The sequence below is a fragment of the Podarcis tiliguerta genome (genome assembly GCF_965153285.1).
Source record: "Podarcis tiliguerta genome assembly, chromosome: Z".
NCBI lineage: Eukaryota > Metazoa > Chordata > Lepidosauria > Squamata > Lacertidae > Podarcis > Podarcis tiliguerta.
In genome coordinates, this window is record NC_139553.1 from 24,534,152 (window position 1) to 24,552,802 (window position 18,651).

Sequence of the window (18,651 nt, forward strand, 5' to 3'; positions counted from 1 at the left end):
TTTGGACTGGGAATGTCCCCTGCCTGAGATCCTGGACAGCTTCTGCTGGTCAGTGAACAGTTACTGTGCTGTGTGAGTCAGTGGTCTGACTCTATAAAAGGCAACTTCCTATATTTCTGCAAGGGGGCTATGAACTTAGCTTCCTTTTCTTTGTTAGTAGGAAAAAAAACTTTTCTGCCACTTCAGGGAGCCAGTTGGCTGACCTCAGTAATCCAAGGGTGTTCCCTTTGTAATTTAAGAACCTTTGGCCCTCCAAATGTTGCTGAACTGGAACTTGCATCACTCCCATTGCCTGAGGCTGATGGGAGTTGTAGTTCAGCAACATCCGGAGGGCCGAATGTTCCTTGCACCTGGTATTAGAAGGCCATTCCCAGGCAGGTTCTTGGGAAGGTGGAGGAGATGACTACTCTAATTGAAACAGAGTTCGCCAGCATGCAAAGTTGAGATCCATTCCAGAGACAGATTCTGACTCTGCTAGAAGATCAGATCCAGATTCCTTAGATGGCATCATTGCAATCAATGTTAGCCCTATTCAAAGTAGACCCACTGAATCAATGGGATTCAATGGCTGTGTGTCTGTAAGTGTGATGACTACAGAGAGTGAAAAGTCTTATCTTCTATGGGCAGTGAGCAGGGGAAGGTGGAACCCTGATCATCAAATGCTGATTTTCAGAGTTGAATGAAATTGTAAATGGAGATAGATAAACAGATGGTACTTGAACATGAGCACATGAGTGGGTGGGCCATTTGGAACTAGGATGATCTTCATTCTAATCCTCTTTCACTCAGCTAACCCTGTTCCAGCTATTATTATAATGCCCACACACCTTGACTGAATTTCTCGGGAATGAGTTCATTGGTTAGATACAGACTACAGCTGGATCTGCTGGGCTTTTGTCTCCTTAACAGTAGGGTTGCCATATTTCAAAAAGTAAAGAACAGGACACCCCGAAAGTTGCTGCACTTTTTAAAAAGGAAACACCCAAAATTGTTGAGCTGAAAAAAAGGTGACTTTTCGGTTGACTTTCCTAGGATCCAGGACAAAGCACTGCCTTTTGGAAATCCCTCCCCTCCAGACATCAGTTTGGAACACAGGTTGACATATGTCTGTCTCTGGAGACAATAGAAGAGTGTGCCTTTGGGGATGAAGTCAAACGGTTGGAGAGTTACAGCACCTGCTGTGGCTGTAGAGACCAATATGTTTTATTGCAAGTGGGGCAGATGAAGTTGTGTTGCTCCGCTACTGGAGAGGAAGAAACATCTCTTAATTGTGGGTTTTGGCCTACTTGTCAAATGCCACCCACATCACAAAAACAGAGTAGTCACAGCGGTGTTGCATTCTTGCCCGTCTGTGCATTGGGAAGAAGGATTTGTGTATCTGGCTCTGCTAGAAGTAAGAAGATTAAATCCTTCAATTAGCATAGGATTTGACACAGCAGATAAGACCACAGAGCCCACTGAGGTTTCTGCCTCTTTTTGATTTCCTATCAGGCAGTGCAACAGCTCAGATGCACCAGTGCTAATCAAGATGCCGTATGCTTGCTCAGACCTTAGCTTTTGCAGGGGCTTAAACTCAGAACCTGTTTTAATGGAAGAGGCCATAGCACAGTAATAGAGCATATATTTTGCATGTATAGCATTCATGATCCAAGGGGAAGGTCACCAACAAGGAGGGGTGGTAGCCAAGATGAGGCAAGGTAAAGGTCAGAGGGAGTTCAAGGTGGAGAGAGTTCAAGGTGTTGGTTCAGGAAGAAGCGCAGTGTTCCTGCCACTGAGGCTGGACATCCAAGTTGTCTCACCTAAGTTCTGGAGCATCTGACTGAGTTTCAAAGCAGTACTAGATGATTATTAGTCAGAGGGCAGTTGCCAGTTCCTTCGTCTGTAAACAATGACTTCTTTGTGGTAGCTGTGGGGATGTCTGCTTAGGGTTCCCTTGGGGCACTGAAGAGTCAGTAGACCAGCCGTCAGTCTGGCAGCTGAAGTGTCTCCTGAGGGCCCAGGGGACTAGAGCTCTGTTGCCAGCAGATCCACAGAGCATGGATCCATCCAAGCTTCAGTTGCCAAAGAACTCTGTCTCCAAGGAAACTTTATCTGGGGTCATGGTACCAGATCCCAAGTATCTCCAGTTAAAAGGTGGAAAGGTTAGGAACATCCTCTGCCTGAAGCCTTGGAGCACTATCAGCATAGATAACACTGAGAAAGATGGGTCATTGGTTTGATGTAGTACAAGGCACTTAGGAGGGGAGCAGCAAGTAGTTTGTCTGCATCTGGCTAGCTGAAGCTTTCCCACCCCTGCCTTGGAGCACAAACACATGAAGTTTCATTATATTGAGAGGGGTCACTGTTCCATCTAGCTGAGTACTGTCTGCAATGACTGGCAGTGACCCCCTGGGTTTCAGGTAGGGATCTTGCCCCAGCCAAGTCCAGTAGCTACCAGAGTATTCAGACTCTAGGGTCATATGTGTCAAGTTCCAAATACAGTCATACCTCATGTTACGTCCGCTTCATGTTATGTTCTTTCAGGTAATGTCCCACGGCGACCCGGAAGTACCAGAAAGTGTTACTTCCGGGTTTCGCCGTTCGCGCATGCGCAGACGTGCAAAATGATGTCACGCGCATGAGCAGAAGCGGCGAATCATAATTCACGTGTGCACAGATGCGCCATTGCGGGTTGCGCTCTTTTCATGTTACGAACGGGCCTCCGGAACGGATCCCGTTCACAACCAGAAGTACCACTATAGTATTTATAGACCACACGGGGTATGGATGCTGATCAGAACATGTACCCTCCAAAGCCTAAACTGGAGGCACATTATATGTGGTTCCTTTTTGCATGTGCTAAGCTGCATCTACAAAGACAGGACTGAGGCTTTTCCTCTGAACTGGTACATCACGTCAACGTAGCTTTGCCAGTCTCTGTGGCTGGCTGGTCCTTTGGAAGGAATGCTGGATGCATGTGGCTTATTAATTCCGCTGCCAAGTCTTTTCCCAAGCTGGCCTTTTGTTGTAGCTTATTTCTCACCGCAGAGCTCTTTTGATTCCCAGCCCCCTCCTCTCCCTGGAGCTTCAGTTCCTCTTGGCTGCTTCTTGCTCACCCCATTGTTACTCCATTTTCAGCCTGGAACTGCATCTCCCCAACATGCACGTCCAGACTATTAGCAAAGTTGGTCCTTTCTCTCTTTTTCTCCCAAGTTCATGTGACCTGTGCCTTTCTTGGATCCAAATACTCCCGTGCATTGACTCAACTCATGTAAAAGAGACAAAAGAATCAGCAAAACATAAGCTGGGCTCACCAGAGCCAGCTGGCAGTTCTGTGTGTGTGTGTGTGCACATGTCCGTGCGTGCATACAGAGGGGGAAAGGTGGGTCACCAAACTGTTACAAATGCTTGTTTTGACCTTTAAAAAATGAACTAGAGTTCTCAGAAACAGTTGTGGTTTTCCTTAGGAATTATACTGCTATGTCATAAAGTCCTGCGGAGTGGGGGCTGGCACATCCACATTCTGAAAACTGTAATTTAAAAACCAGCTGAGTATGACTGAACATGCCCTGAATGATACATTCAGCAGAATCAAAGGATGCATGTTTTTCCTAGAGTTACATGCCTAAATGCTTTGAATATACACCTATACACCCACACACCCCTTTCTGCCTATAGCGAACTAGCATGGCAGAGATGGAAGTTCAACCTAGCTTTCTCCCATGCATGAAACCATGGCTGAAGACTCCATCCCACCCCTATCAGACAAGGGTCTTGAAAACTCAGAAGATGCAGAGGATTCGCATGTGAACCAAAAATCAGCTGCCCTCTTAGAGAATTTTGATACTACTTTCCTTTCAGAAATAGCATTTAGCAGTACCTTTTTATAGGGACATTACTGTCTGTTCTGAAGATTAATGTTTGTTTTGATTCAGCAGTAAACAGTAGGTTTTCCTGGGGAAGGCGGTGAGACAAATTAAAAAGGTCTCAGACCTGTGCCTAGTAATCACACAACAAACAAAAGTGTGAATGAGCCCTTACCCTTATGTTCAGCGGTCAGGGAGCAGCTCATTTGGTTAGAGCACGGTGCAGATAACACCAAGGTTGCAGGTTCAGTCTCTGTATGGGACAGTTGCATATTCCTGCATTACACAGGGTTGCGAATAGATGATCATCAGGACCCCTATGAACTGTGCAGTTCTATGGTTCTATGAAACACTTTTTATCCAAGAAGATCTGTTCATGGTGCTGAATGCAGGTTCCATTATCAAAACAACTCTGGGCAATGGAAAGGGAAATAAACTAGGATGACCCTTGGTATCACATCCTCTTGCAAGACCTAGTTTAATTATTTGATCATCCTGATAGCCATACAAATTAACAAACCGGCTATAAAATGTTTATGTTTTGGCATATAGTCATGTCACTTTCCTGAAGAAAGGAGAGGAAAGTTTATCCTGATGTTAAGTAATATTTACATTAACATTCATTATGCATAGAACAATCAGCCAGAAAAGGGAAGAAAGCAGGAAGGTTTGACACTGTAGGTTCTTTTTGTCTATATTTGCACTACAATTTAAATTTAAACTAATATTCAACTTCCTCCTCTAAGTGCTTTTTTTAAATAGATGTTTCACACCGCACAGGATGACAAGCATGCACGCACGCACACCCCAATTTTATCCTCATAGCAACTGAGAAGTAGGTAGGCTAGGCTGCAAGACATACACAAACTTGGAAAAGCCAGCCAGAGGAGTTTTTTTTTAGGATTTGAACCCAGGGCTCCTTGGTCCCAGTCCAATGGTCTAGCCAGTATACCACACTGGCTTTCAATATGTTAAGTATTGAACTGTTTCCCCTTTTGGCTGATAAGATGTCATTATGTTTACCCACGTATGCTTACTTTCTAAAACCCCATCACAAGGTTATCTTAATATATCCAAAGCATACAGTTGCACTGTGGACAAGTTTCATTTCATCTTTTCATTTTGAGTTTGGACCATTAAAACATGTGAGATCAACTGCTGGTGCATGTTCATAAGTGTACTTACTTACTTACTGTAGATTCCGGCATATAAGACGACTTTTTAACCCCAGAAAAGAGGTTAAAAAGTTGGGGGTCACCTTATACGCCGGGTATGGCTGCAGTGGGCTGCGGGCTCCACTCCACACCGGGAGGAAGCTGCCCAGAGATGCTAAGCCAGCTTCACTGGGCAGCTTCCTCCCAGTACGGAGCCCGCTGCGCAGCTAAGCTGCCAAAGCGTATAAGGTGACCCCCCCCCCCCGCAATTGGCAGTCATCTTATACACCCAGTCGCCTAATACGCCGGAATCTACGGTACTTTAAATTGTTATATATCCACAAGAGTTCATACAGTACAAACATGGAAAGCTGTCTTATACTGAGTCAGGTCATAACCTTATGTAGCATAATATTGTCAACACCGACCGACAGTGGTTCTCCAAGGTTTCAGAATACGGCCACTCCCAGACCCACTGGTGCTCTGTCACTGAGGAATAGTCCTTCAGACATATTCTTATGCCTCAGGGCAGTTCACAGGACAAAATCAAAATATAAAGCCACAAAAATATATAATCAAAATAACAACAACAACCCAATACCCCCCCCAAGAGCCACATTTTAAAAGGAACATAGGATGTCAATCAAATCAACCAGAGGCCTGGTTAAAAAGGAATATTTTTGCCTGGTGCCTAAAGGTGAAGGCACCAGGCAAACTTCCTTGGGGAGAGCATTCCACAGACGGAGCCACTGCAGAGAAGGCCCATTCTTGTGTTGCCGCCCTCCGGACCTCTCAAATAGGAGGCACACAAAGAAGGGCCTCATATGATGATCGCAGGGTCCGGGGAGACAGTGGCAGAGCAACATGCTGCAGCCCCCAGAGCGGAGAACAGACGGGGGCATGGTTGTCACGCGTCCCAGGGGCATGACTGCGTCGCCCGTGGGGGCATGGTACACGTCCTGGGGGCGTGGCGCATTGCCCACATGGGTGTAGCACACATCCCAGGGTTGCATGTGCTGGGGGTGCAGCTGTGATGGCACCCTTTCCCCAAATGGTACCCAGTGCGGCACACTCCCCTGCCCCCTTCATATGCCAGTGGAAAGAGGCAGTCCTTGAGGTATCGTGGTCCTGAGCCATTTAAGGCTTTAAAGGTCAAAATCAGCACTTTGAAGTGGGCCAAACGGGCTCCACGACGTGGAAGAGGACACTTGGGCGATTGTGTCAACACCCGAATCTATTTGGGTGTTCCAGAGGTCAGCTAGGGCTTCGACAGGGGCACCAGCTGAAAACCCCCCCCCCCCACAGCCATTTGGAATCCCACTGGATCCATCAGCCTCCAAGAGCGGACCTTCCTAATAGGTCCCCTGCCTCTGCGGAGGGGAAAAGGTCTGACAGCCTAAATCTCAACAGGAAGTTGACAAGGGACTAATGTTGATGTCCACCAACTTCAAATCACCCGCTTCCTGCCTGCTCAAGAAAACAAGATCCAGATTGTGGCCTGCCATGTGCATTGGGCTGGTGACATGTTGGGACAGCCCCATGGTTGCCTTGACAACCATGAAGTACTGAGCTACCCCAGAGCCCGCTGTCTTGGCATGGATGTTAAAGTCTCCCAGAACCAGCAGTCTGGGAGTCCTCAATACCTCCTCTGAGGCCAGCTCCGTCAGCTCAGGCAGGGAGACTGCTGGGCAGCAGGGTGGGCAGTAAACCAGCAAAATCCCTAATCTGTCCTGATTGCCCAATGCCAGAAAACACTCTAAATCCCCCCCCCCAACTGTATAGAGAACCTGAAGATAAGAGAAAGAATCTCTATAAACCACAGCAACTCTCCCTCCCCGACCCTCAAGTCTGGCCTGATGCTGCACTGAGTACCCAGGTAGGCACAGCTGGGTAAGACCAGCTCCACCCTGTTCACCCACCCAGGCCAGGTTTCAGTGATACATGCCAGATCAGCCTCCTCATCCAAAACCAGATCATGGATGAGGGAGATTTTATTCTGGACCGACCTGGCATTCAACAGCAGCAGTCGCAGACCCGAGGGATGGCTGATATGACAACCACAATGCCCCAGGTTGGAGTAGGAGCTGGCACACAGCACAGTCACTAACTGTCTGGGCCGTATGCCCCCTTACCCAGCCTGCCCCTCCTCCCATGCAAGACCTCCCCCTACCTAGAACCACTGTAATTGTGCCTCCCCCTGCTTTCCCCCACTCCTTTCCTCCAGGAACATCCCACCAAATGCCCTTACATATCTAACTGACCAAGTGGATAGAGGCAGGATTATGGCCCCCAGGCTCTCAGCAGGGTGGTCCCTGCTGTGCAACAGCAGCAGTCCTTATGAAGCCTGTCAGGCCCTGCCCTGGGCCAGGTGGATAGAGGCACAAGGATGGCCCGCAGGCTCTCAGCAGGGTGGTCCCCGCTGTGCAACAGCAGCAGGGACCACCTGGGCCAGGTGGATAGAGGCACGAGGACGGCCCCCAGCAGGGTGGTCCCCAATGTGCAACAGCAGCAGTCCTTATGAAGCCTGTCAGGCCCTGCCCTGGGCCAGGTGGATAGAGGCAGGAGCACGGTCCTCAGGCTCTCTCTGGAAATGAAGTGATGAAGAGACAATGATGCCAGGAGCTGAGGGAATCTCTGGGGCTGAATCATTGGCATCAGAGGATGTCAGCAGGGAAACATTTTCAAAAATGAATGATGTGGGAAGCACAATCCATTGAAGTTCTTCTCAGTAACCTCTGGCAGAGATCTCTGCAGAACATAGTTCTCTAGCAGCTGCTTCCTATGATCCAAAGAAATATTTTTTTTACCAGTATTGGGCTCTGTGGTGGCTCAGGATTCCTCCTCTATGGCTGAAGCTCCCAAGGTGTCTGGCTCATTTCATAGCTGACCTTGGTGGTTTGCCATGAGGTTAAGCAGTAGAACAAATAATGTGGGCAAATGTGGGCAGACATGAAGGGAAGTCAATGACTGAGGCTCTGCCACTAATCCTTCCTCTTTGTATAGCTCTGTAGTGGATTGGACTCTCTTCCCTAGTCCAATCCAGGCAAGCTCTGCCCCTCCAACAAGCATGCAGTGCTGGCTGAGGGATGGGACATTCAAGGAAGGTGACATGGCCACCCACCTGTCACACCTTGTGTGGGACCATAGCCAGCAATACTGCCAATCTCTTACCATGCTTGCCACTCCTTCCCTCTTGGCACTGGGCACGATGAGGCCCTGTGCTATGGAAGCCAGGCCAATCGGAAGTGACTAGGATATAAGCCGCAAAGAATACAGAGTCAAATCTATACTAAGCATCTGTTAGTTATTAGCATCTAGCGATGCAATCCTTCCGACTTAATTCTCTTTAGCTTTAGCCTTTGCAGTTCTGCAGTATGTTTGACCCGAATATCCCCATTGTGGTTTTCATATTTTTACACTTCTGTTCACATAAGTTGAAAGGGCTTCTCCTGAGTCTGTTGCAGGAGTTGGTTTAGAGAGCCAGTTCATGGCTCCTTATCAAATTATTGCCAGAGCCCCAAAGGCTCTCTGAAAACACCCTCAAAAACATTCTCCATAGACCCGCCCCATTGCGTCTTCTGCTTATCTCCACTGCTTAAGTACTTACACTTTCAAATTCATTTAGACACAGGGCTTCGGGGAATTTTTATCCTCATACTGATAATAGGAGCATTGTTTGATTTGTTTCAGCCATTATCCTTTTCTTTTGGTAGGATAAAAAAGAGAACACATTGTATCCACTTAGGTACTCCATTATTTTCTGGTGAAAGTATGTAGTGATTCTGCTGCTGCCCAATGAAAATGCTGCCACCCAGTATTGCTGAGGTTGGAAGAAAGAATGAGAGGAGAGGAACCATGATCTAAAGCTGTAAAGATTCTGCTGCACCAGCATAGATGTCTTTTAAAGGGACCAGGTAAATGCATGGATGAGCCAGTGTGATGTAGTGGTTAGATTGTCAGATTGGCACCTGGAAAATCAGGGTTCAAATCCCCAATCAGCCATGAAGCTCCCTGGGTGACCTCTGGCAGTCTCTGTCTCTCAGCCTAACCTACTTCACATGGTTGCCATGAGGGGGATGAACCATGGGATCCTAGCAGTTCAAAAGAACGTCAAGTGCAGATAAATAGGTAAACGGGAAGGTAAACGGCGTTTCCGTGTGCAGCTCTGGTTCGCCACAAGTGGCTTAGTCATGCTGGCCACATGACCCGGAAGCTGTCTGCGGACAACCGCCGGCTCCCTTGGCCTATAGAGCGAGATGAGCGCGCAACCCCAGAGTTGTCCACAATTGGACCTAATGGTCAGTGGTACCTTTACCTTTAACTGTATATTAAATGCTCCTATGTGGTGCTATATATTCTGGCATCTGGAGTTAGTAACTATGAAGTTTATCAGTGGCTACCAGGCAAATTTATTTGTTAGAAACCATTGGCCATCACAATGCAAACAGTATAGAAATTTATCTTAGAACAGGTGGTCCCCAGCACATGGGATCCTATGTTGTGCAATGAAATTTTGGGCTGTTGGGCTGCTAAGGTGAACTGTAGGTGTAGCACATTTATTCCCATCCATCAGCAAGTAGCAGCTACCTACTCCTTGGAGAATTAATACAAGGAACAACGCAGTACATAATGAACAATATTTCCCACCTCTTCGTGGAACAGGTACGCAAATGACATTTTGCAGGTATCCTGGCATATCTCCTATCCAAATATGCTGTGGGCATAGTTTCAAATCTCAACGCTATAATTGCCTTCCTCAGCATATGAATTGATGATTCAAATGAAGCCGGAAGTTGGAAGAATTAGGGCAGACAAAAGAAGAACAGTGCATAGTTAAAACTGTGGAATTTGCTCCCACAAGTGGTAGTAATGGCCTCAATTTTGGATGACTTTAAAAAAAGAATTAGACAAATTCATGGGCGATTAACCTATTCATGGCTACTAGCTATGATGGCTTTGTGCTGCTTCCATTGTTGGAAGCAGTATGTCCTTGACTACCAGTTGCTGGATATCATAAGTGGCAAGAGCACTGTTGCACTAATGTCCTGTTTGTAGGCTTCCCATTGTGGCATCTGGCTGGCCACTGTGAGAACAGGATGCAGGACTGGATGGGCCTTTGGCTTGATCCAGCAGGGCTCTTCCTATGTTCTTATGCTCCATTTAAAGAGCAGCATGATGGTCCTGAACCAGTTTCCTTCCCAAAGCAGCTGTTTGATGCCTGCAAGGAGACGTTCAGCAATTGTGTTGGAATGGTAATCGAACATCTTTTCCAGCTGTGAGCCTGAGCTGCTGCTGCTGCCATAACCAAGTTGCCCATAAACTCTTTGTTTCGGCAACTGCTGCAGTGCAGAAAAAAAAGCAGGACAGGCTGGTCTGCAGCCAACCTTCTGGATTTGTTAATAGGGAAAGATGTCCAAAGGGAAAACTTTTGTCAATATGGCCTTCCCTTCGCTTTACTTATTTGTTTTGTAAGGTGAGAAAGACCCCCATCTTTTTATTTAAAAAATAATTTATTTCCTTGTGGTTTGGCCTCAATCCGTGGTTTCAAACATTCATGGTACAATTTAAATAGTAGCAGCAATCCTCGGGAGCTACTGATCAGCAGCAAATCTACATTGCTAGCAATGCTTCTGCAATTCTCCTCCCATTAATGTCTCACTGGATTTCAAAGCTCTGAATTACTTGGTCTTCTTTCCACAGTGGAGTGAACGTATTAGGAATTCTCCACCATTCCATGATTTTTTTTCAAATTAATTTTTCTTCAAAGCATGGTGCTGCAGCTTCCAGTCCTTGTAGTTTATTTGCATCTTGCCATTCTACTCTCTGCATTGCCAAAGCAACCCAAGTACTATCCGCACAACCTACCAGGCCAATTTATTGCACTCTTATCACAATGACTTTACATATGAAGTTGCCTTTACATAGAAAGTTGCCATTGGCCCATTTAGCTCAGCACTGTCCACCCTGACTAGCAGCAGTGATTCAAAATTCCAGACAGCCCCACCTGGTGATGCCAGGAATTGAAGCTGGGGCCTTCTGCATGCAAAGCAGATGCTCTATCACTGAGCTTAAGCCCTTCTCCCCCTTAGTCAAGGATTGCTCTACCTCCCACCTTTGGTGGCAGATTTACTTCTGCCTCTTGGATCACTCTGGCTCCTTAGGATGGCCATTGTCAAATTCCATTGGGATCTTCATTCTTGTGTGAGTTAAACAGATGGGAGAATATCACCAGCTCTGTATTTCCTGTCATATTGATGAAATGAAGGAAGTAGCCACACTTGGCATATCCACCTCCCCCCCCCCCCCCATTTTACATCTCTTGAAGGTACATTTGTGAGTCATGGGCTAGCAATATCAGCAAGTCTCTGGTTTTGCAGGCCAGAAATATGAACCTTGGGGGCTTATAACACGTATTGCAAATAAAGGAAATATAACGACAACCAAATTCTTCCACGGCTTACATTCAGACCAAAATCAGATAATACCCTCTCATGCATCCATTCATCCAAACAAACAAACAAACAAACAAACAAACCCCAAGCTCCACTAACCCGCCAGTGATTCTCCAGCCCACCTTCTATCTCACCCCACATAGCTGAGGGTAGGGAATCAATGGCAATAGTAGGAATTGATTTGGATTGAATGAGAAAGGTTTCAGGGTTGGTTAAGGGTTGAGGAAGAGGCTGAACAATGTTGCTCCCCTGACAAGTCCGTATTGGTTTAGAATGGCTCAGAATAAACTGCGCCAAAGTTACCTAATTTTTCTAAAGCTGGAGGTGGGGGCTCAACTCTCTCTAGCATGGGCTGCTCTTTAACCCTCTCAACTACTTTACTCCAATTGCTGAATGACCACTGAGAAGTAAACACACATTCATACCCACCCACCACCCCACACTCATAAGGAAAGAAGAGCTGCATTGAAATGGTATGAGGAACATGACAGATGGTGGGTAATGATGACAGATTGATTCTAGATTGACATTGATAGAATTTCACCCTTTGGCTCTTGAGTACCTAATGCATTCCATTTTTTGCCGTGGCAACTTCAAGATACAAATGGTTTTATTTGCATCTTTCTTGTTTGCCTGCCAAATAAAAGTGAAGACTCTTCAAGTTCTACATTTTGTCAAAACATAGCTCTGTTGATTTGCTTCTGCCTATATGCAGAGAAGGTCCAAGTCCCCAGAAAATCTGAGGACTATATTTATATTGAGTTACCAAATCCAGCCCTTAGCCTGACCTAGCCAAATGAGAGCAGAAGGGGTCTAAATCATTTCCCTGAAGACTGCAAAGGGATTTTCTATGGACATAGAAGGCAGCAGGGAGCTGATGAGCCTTTGCATATGGTTCGGCCATGTGGCAGAAGGAATGTGACATGTCCAAATAGCTAGGGCCTTAAAGAGGTCTCAAATACCATAATCACAGGTGCAAAAGTGGACGGATTATCTTTGATGCAGAAATCACTGTCATAGGCCATCTGAACATTTTCTATTACTGCCTGGCAAGGTGTGTAAGTAGATAAATGAAGCAAAAGCAGAGTGAAGGGATGAGGTAAGCAAAATCCTGGATTGGCACATTTGGAACTTATGCAGAAAAGACCAGTAGTGTGAAGAAGATACCTGAGTTTTAATTTCTTTTTGAAAATTATTTTAAAATAAATTATTATTACTATTATTAACCATTATTCATCACTTACTACATAACATGTCTCAAAGCAACTTACAGTTGTTTAAAAAAAGAAACAGCAACCCCATAATGATGCAAATATAAAAGAACATAGAGAGAATGATATGCTTACTAAAACTGCAATATTATCCTGCGATATGATAAAATGACAACCCATTTCAGTGCAAAGCAAATGCAAAGCAATTGCGGGGAGGATAATCAATTACCGGTAAGTATCCTCTCCAGACTGAAAGTTACAGCAAATACTGATAATATTTGCTGGATTGATTTTTGTTCCGGACATGGGACAAATAAGTGCTCAACCGCCATTTCCCCTCCCATTTCCACTTCCAGCAAAAAACCTAATATCCCTACTTCATAGTGTCTAATGCTTCCTCCAAAGTGTGCTTCACAATGTATCATTTAAAGCACCAATAGATCCAGCTTGTGGGCCAGATCCTTGCCTCCCTCAACTCCCCACAGGTCAACTTTGACAGGTGGTTGGGGCCATCCACCTGTCAGTCACTTTGCACAATTAGGAGGCCAGGTGATGACTTCAAAGGGGCTCCCTTTAGTACCACTTGGGTCAGAGGTAGACTGAGCTTTTTTGAAGGTGGGCAGCTAGCCAGTGCCAATCAGGAAGAGCAACACTCCAATGCAACAGGTGATGATAGTGATGGTGGTGTAAAAGGTAAATTGGGGTGACCTCAAGCCTATCTTCCCCAACCCCAACGTTTGAAACTGTTGGGATATTCAGACCAGACAAAAGAAAGAACTTCACTCAGTGCGTAGTTAAAACTATGGAACTCACTCCTACAGGAAGTCAACCTGGTTGACTTTAAAAGAAGATTAAACAAATTAATGGATGATAAGGCTATCAAAGGCTACTAGCCGTGATAGCTTAACTTTGCCTCCAGTCAGAGGTAGGAATGCTTCTGAACATCAGTTGCTGGAAACCACAGGAGAGGAGAATGTTTTTGTGCTTAAGCTTGCTAGCTTTCCATGGGCATCTAGTTGGCCATTGTGAGAATATGATGCTGGACTAGATGGGTGACCAGCCTGATCCAGCAGGTTCATCTTATATTCTTACGTTTTGGGTTACATTCTTATGATGCCACTTGCATGGTAGGGATATGTATGGAAATATAGTGATAAAGGTAGGTTATGAATGGGTGGATGAATATTAGCTGCAATTTCCCTTCTCTTCCTTTCCCTCTGCTTCTGCTTTCTGCTGCTTTTGATGTAAGCTCCCAGGTGATACCTCTTCCACCTGCACCAGCCAAGCGGTCCAGAAGGAGAAGCTGGATGAGAGCTGGTGGATATTCTTATATAAAATCTCTCTACTCAAATATCATTTCCAGTATCTCATAGCTGGAGGCCTGGCCCCAAACTTGGTTAGCAAAAGTATAGCCAAAGAAAAATGCTGGTGGGTTATATCCAAATCAGACACTGAAATTCATAGATCTAAGTAATGTTCATTATTTTCAATAGGTCTACTATGAATAGGAATAACATTGGTTACAAGCTGATGCTTCCTCAGTGCACTTTAAAAAATCCATTATAATGTAGTTAAAAGTGCATCTGCTATAGGATAAGATAGATATGTAAAGCTAAAATATAGATATCCAAGATACACATTTTTTCGACATGATTCTTTTATCTGGGAAAATCTGATTCCACAAAATAATGCATCATAGGAGGCAGGGGGAAGGATAAATTTCATCTGATAAATAATTACAGGAGCATAAATAAAACATAATTTATTCTTTTAAAAATATCCCTCGGGTTTGGCACTTCTCCAGAGCTCTTTAAAACATAACATGAGTCATAGAAACCAATGATGATTTCTCCAGACAACCACAAACTCAGCTAATTTGATATTGAAATGGCTGTGATGGATGATTTAAGCAGTGATCTTTCAAGAATTGAAATGCAAGCCAGCATTTTGCAATCTCATTCAAGATACTGTCTTAGAGCTCAATAAATCATGTGTTGAAAAACTTGTTGGTTGCTTATTTCCTGGGTATGCCCTTCCATTTTACCACAGCTCAGTAACACATCCTTTGCATGTAAAAGGTCCCTGTTTTAGTCTCCTGAGACTTTACTTACAGGGTGTTTGGTGTGAAGGCTGTTGAAGCTGCTGTCAGTCATAGTAGACAAGGGGTGGGGAACCCATGACTCTCCAGATGTCATTGGACTGCAGCTCCCATTGTTCCTGACTACTGGCCCAACTGAGGACTCGTCCACATTTCCATGTGTTCTGGGATTTCTAGGGACGGTTCTGAGAGGTTTTTCTTTCTCTAGGAAAACCCACTATTTACTGCTGAATTGGAACAAACATCAATCCACAGAAAACCGAATTGGAACTGGAACAAACATCAGTCGGGTTTTCTGCAGATTGACGTTTGTTCTGATTCAGCAGTAAACAGCAGGTTTTCTCAGTGAAAGTGACGAGGCAAAAGAAAAACCTCTCAGACCCATGCCTAGAAATCAGATGACAACCAGAAGTGTGGACAAGCCTGACTGGGGCTGATGGGAACTGGAGTACAGCAACATCTGAAGGGCCACAGATGGTCAGGGATGATGGGAATTGTAGTCCAAAAACAACTGGAGACCCAAGTTTGGGAAATGCTACCCTAGACCAAACGGTACCCTGGCAAAGAGCATATTATTATTATATATTAAATTTCTACACTGCTCTTCAACTGAGGCTCATAGGGCGGTTTACAATATAAAGGCACAAAAATACATACCATAGTAACAGACAAAAACAACAACAACCTAACACCCAAGCCATTGATTCAGTTTTTGTATACCATTTCATTGTGTTTCTATCATTTCAGGACTTTGATTCGGATGTTTATGCATGATTTATCCCTGCCATGTAGGATGATAAATTTGCATGGATCACAGTCTGTCAGTCACAATAATACACACACAATTTGCTGATTGAGAACTGGTGTACATTTCCCCATGTTTTACACCCCTCCTGCAAAAGTTAACACAGTGTTGGCCATATGAGGCTTTGTTGCCATCCTTATAGATGAACTGCTTGCACAATATTTATTTTAGCAGTTGAGTGGCTGGATGGAGCAGCAGTTTGACAATGAATAAAACAGCTTCATGTACCATTACTAAATAAGAAAGCAAGGCTCATGGTTAATGTGGGGTGAGGAGGAAGTGGAAGATCATGAAGTGAAGGATCTGTCATGTGCTGCTTGCACACTAGTGAATTATCTAATTCCTGCCCAAGCTCGGGATTCTTGAGTAATTTATTTTGGGGGATTCTGATGCAAACTGATCTGATGTGAACCTCCTGGATCAAAGCGCAGATCAGAATATATTGGTTCTTTGGATTTCACACTTCTCTGACTTTTTTGTTAGGGAAGTCATTTAGAAATGTGTATTCATTCATTTATTTTTTAAAAGGGGGGTTCAAAAGTCCAGATTTATATATGTATCTAAAATATTGGTGGGTGGGTGGGTGTGTTTATAGGGATTAACCCAGAGGTGGAGCAGACATGAAGCAGAAATAGACTGATCCATCCACCCCAAGAAAACCTCCTTTCCATGTGCTTTCCAAATTCTGCCACTCATTATTTTTTTTTTTTTTAAATAATATTTTATTGAGTTTTACAACAGAAACTTGAAACAACATTAAACAAACAACCTCAAAAAAACAACATAGAGAAAAAGAAAAGGAAAAAATAGAAAAGATAAGTATTACAACACACAAACACAAAACAGCAAAATACAACATAGAAAATAAAACATATTAAAGACAATTTTTGTCTCCTTGTATTCTTTACATTAACTTATTTCTCCGACTTCCCCAGGCCTTCCTTCTCTGTATTCCAAATCATATATTCTGTCTGCAAATTCTTGTCCTCTATCGTACTTTGATTTTCTAATACTCTTAAAGACTAATAGATAATTGCATTTCCTTAGTCTGACAAAATATTAAATCTTTCTCTGATCACTTTTTCCCAAATACCCATTCATCCTCAATCCGATGTCATCAAATGTTCGTTATCTTATAATGTTTCTGTAAATAATCCTTGAATTTCCTCCAATCTTCCTTCACCGTCTCTTCTCCCTGGTCTCTGATTCTGCCGGTCATTTCTGCCAATTCCATATAGTCAATAACTTTCATCTGCCATTCTTCCAGTGTGGGTAGCTGTTGAGTCTTCCAATACTGTGCGATGAGTATCCTTGCTGCTGCTGTAGCATACATGAAAAATGTCCTATCCTTCTTATGCACCTGTTGGCTAACCATACCCAGGAGAAAGGCCTCTGGTTTCTTCAAGAATGTGTATTTAAAAACTTTTTTCAACTCGTTATAAATCATCTCCCAGAATGCCTTTATCCTTGGGCATGTCCACCAAAGGTGAAAGAATGTACCTTCAACCTCTTGACATTTCCAACACTTATTGTCAGGTAAGTGGTAGATTTTTGCAAGCTTGACTGGTGTCATGTACCACCTGTATATCATTTTCATAATATTCTCTCTTAAGGCATTAGATGCTGTAAATTTCATACCAGTGGTCCATAACTTTTCCCAGTCAGCAAACATTATGTTATGACCCAAATCCTGGGCCCACTTAACCATCACTGATTTCACTTCCTCATCTTGTGTATTCCATTTCAACAGCAAGTTATACATTCTTGACAGAATCTTAGTTTTGGGTTCTAACAATTCTGTTTCCAATTTTGATTTTTCCACCTGGAAACCAATTTTTCTATCCATTTTGAAAGCCTCCATTATTTGGTGATAATGAAGCCAATCTCGAACTTTACTTTTTAATTTATCGTAACTCTGTAATTTCACTCGATCACCATCTTGCTCTAAAATCTCCCAATATTTTGGCCAATTGGCCTCCATATTAAGTTTTTTTAGTGCTTTTGCTTCCATTGGGGACAACCACCTTGGAGTCTTATTTTCAAGCAAGTCTTTATACCTCATCCAAACTTTAAACAATGCATTTCTGACAATGTGAATTTTAAACATTTTATGCACTTTAACCTTGTCATACCATAAGTATGCATGCCAACCAAAAGCATTATTAAATCCTTCTAAGTCCAACATGTCAGTGTTTTCAAGAAGTAGCCATTCTTTTAGCCAGCAAAAAGCTGCTGCTTCATAATAAAGTTTCAAATCTGGCAGGGCAAAGCCCCCTCTTTCCTTAACATCAGTTAATATTTTAAATTTTATCCTTGGCTTTTTGCCCTGCCAGACAAATCTAGATATATCCTTTTGCCACTTCCTGAAACAGTCAGTTTTGTCTATAATTTGCAATGTCTGGAATAGAAACAACATTCTTGGCAGTACATTCATCTTTATCGCGGCAATACGACCCATTAACGAGAGTTTCAAATTAGACCATATTTCTAGATCTTTCTTTATCTCCGACCAACATTTATCATAGTTATCTTTATATAAGTTCCCATTTTTAGCAGACATGATAATTCCCAAATATTTCACTTTTTTCACTACTGTCAATCCTGTCTCATTCTGAAACCTTTCTTTCTCAATTTCTGTTAAGTTCTTTGTCAAAACCTTGGTTTTAACTTTGTTTAATTTAAACCCTGCCAATCGACCAAACTCTTGAATCAATTCTAAGACTCTTTTTACACTGGATTCTGGCTCCTGCAGTGTCAAAACTAAATCGTCTGCAAATGCTCTTAATTTATATTGTTTAGATCCGACCTGTATCCCTCTGATCAGTTGGTCCTTTCTAATCATATTCAGCAGCACCTCCAGGACTGATATAAAAAGTAAAGGGGAAATTGGGCACCCTTGTCTTGTACCTTTCTCTATTCTGAACTCCTCAGTTATTACATTATTTACAATTAATTTAGCTTTTTGTTCAGAATAGATTGCACTTATACCATTCTCAAATTCTTGGCCTACTCCCATACCTTGGAGATTCTTCTTCAAAAAGCTCCAAGAAATATTGTCGAAGGCCTTCTCCGCATCCACAAATATC

The 18,651-nt window shown here is 43.7% G+C and overlaps 1 protein-coding gene and 1 long non-coding RNA gene across 5 annotated transcripts in view; one reads left to right on the forward strand and one right to left on the reverse strand.

Annotated features, from left to right (window-relative positions):
* The window catches only part of LOC310669724, a 550,125-nt gene that overhangs the window by 243,020 nt on the left and 288,454 nt on the right, over positions 1 to 18,651 (reverse strand). The gene's annotated exons all lie outside the window — the stretch shown is intronic.
* DCX (doublecortin) overlaps positions 1 to 18,651 on the forward strand; it is a 110,479-nt gene that overhangs the window by 31,037 nt on the left and 60,791 nt on the right. The window lies entirely within an intron of this gene.